The sequence below is a fragment of the Rhinopithecus bieti genome, unplaced genomic scaffold (assembly GCF_001698545.2).
Source record: "Rhinopithecus bieti isolate Rb0 unplaced genomic scaffold, ASM169854v2 scaffold_27142, whole genome shotgun sequence".
Taxonomy (NCBI): Eukaryota; Metazoa; Chordata; class Mammalia; order Primates; family Cercopithecidae; genus Rhinopithecus; species Rhinopithecus bieti.
Window position 1 is genome coordinate 20,022 of NW_016811947.1, and position 2,263 is coordinate 22,284.

Consider the following 2,263-nt stretch of genomic DNA (forward strand, 5'->3'; position numbering starts at 1 on the left):
GTCTCACTCTGTCGCCGAGGTTGGAGTGCAGTGGCGCAATCTCGGCTCACTGCAACCTCCACTTCCCGGGTTCAAGCGATTCTCCTGCCTCAGCCTCCAGAGTAGCTGGGGTTACATGCGCACACCACCACACCCAGCTAATTTTTGTATTTTCAGTAGAGACAGGGTTTCACTATGTTGGTCAGGCTGGCCTTGAAATCCTGACCTCGTGATCTGCCCACCTCGGCCTCCCAAAGTGCTGGGATTACAGGTGTGAGCCACTGCGCCCAGCCTCAGTAGCATATTCTTAAAGATTTTGACAATTAGCCCACTGGGATATGTCCAGAAGAGAAATACCCTGATGATGGTCGGTCTGCAAACCTTGTCATACATACAGAGGGCTTAGGAATAGTTGTCCATGTTGCAACAATTGTAAGGGTTCAGTGAAAGAGGAAAGATGCCCAGCAGCAGAAGGTATTCCTTATAGGGAAAGGGAGTTCTCTGACAGGAAGAGGCCTTATCCATAGAAAAGATATGGATAGAATTGCAGCAGTTGTTTGTATGTGCAGCAGTTTTTTAAATAAGAAACTTTCCATATTTTATTGAATTGTAGGTCATAAATGAAGGTTTTCCATATATCTCATAGGTACAAATATAAACATTGTATGCATTCTCAAATCAAATAAACACAATCTCATTTATATATGTATATGCATATCTGTGTTGTAGTTGAGGAACTTTATATGTTATACTAATAGTTTACTGAATATAAGTTTGAAATATTTTCTAGAAGTAAAAGTATTTTAAATCAACTTAGAATTCTATTTTCTGCAATAGGAATATGACAAACATTTTCTCTTTTTTGACCATAAACTACTTGAACCCTGTAGTTTTCCAGTAAGCTACTATTTTAAGGAATGTGATAAATCAATTGCAAACCTTTTGTTTTCTTTTCTTGAGGCTCCTGTTGTGATTTCTAGCAAAAGGGTTGATGTAGATGGCATTTTACTTGATGTTGATGTTGCTTGGGATCAGAATTGACAATCAGGAGTAGTCTCTCAGTTTAGATTTACAAAAGGCCAAATAACTTGGATATCACTACTGCTTATAGAAACATCTCTATCTCTCTTCCTCCTTTTCAAATATTATACTCACTAGATCATTAATAAGTAAGAAAAAATGTTCTTTACACTCTCACATAGCCTCTGAATTTTTCCCATTTAAAATGCACTGCTTGAAAAATCAAGGAGAAACCAAAGCTTTAAATTTTCTTTACATTTTAGATAATGAAAAGAGGGCTCAAATGAAGAGTTTAACCGAGGTACCTGATGGGACTCTTTTTATTGCATATAAAATAGAACTAATCATGCTGTTATTTAATAATCAAAATCTAAATATTTTGGACTGAAGATCAAGTCCCCTACTTTCAAACTATTTCCTAAAACTTCCCATTAAGGACTACTATATACTCTAGGTGAACTGAATTACCTTCTCTTCACTATGCCCAGAATACAGTTTTCTAGAAACTCTGACTCTGTGATATTCATGTCACGTAGATTTCCTATGTCCACGACTTTGAAATTCTAAATCTCATCCATAATTTAAGGTTCAGTTAAGTTGCCACCCTCTTCAAATAGGCTTGCTTTCTGGAATACCACAACTAAAAGTAAAATCTCTGCCATTGAACTTTATTTTCATATACCCAGATTCTACTACAGTGCTAAAACATAAGTAGGACTATGGACTAGTCACAGGGGCTTATGTCTATAATCCCAGCCCTTTGGGAGGCCAAGATGGGCGGATCACTTGAGTTCAAGAGTTTGAGACCAGCCTGGACAACACGGCAAAACCCTATCTCGACAAAAAATTAGCCGGGTGTGGTGGCGTGGGCTGGTAGTCCCAGCTACTTGGCAACTCAGAAGGTTTAGGTGGTAGGATTGCTTGAGCCCAGGAGGCAGAAGTTACAGTGAGCTGAAATGGCACCACTGCACTCCAGCCTGGGTGACACCGAGAGACCCAGTCTGAAAATAATAATAATATTTATGATTATGTTTAATTCTGATTTGTTCTGTTGCACTCTTACGATGCATGACATATGTAACAATTCCTAAATATGAGTCTTCCTCATGAAAATCACTAGCATATGTGGATACATACTTATATGTATTTTTGGCCTTTTGATTGAGTATTCACAAATCATAAGTATTCCGCTTAGGAGTACTGTGTTTTTTTTTTGTTTGTTTGTTTTTTTTTTTTTTTTTTTTTTTTTTTTTTTTTTTTTTTT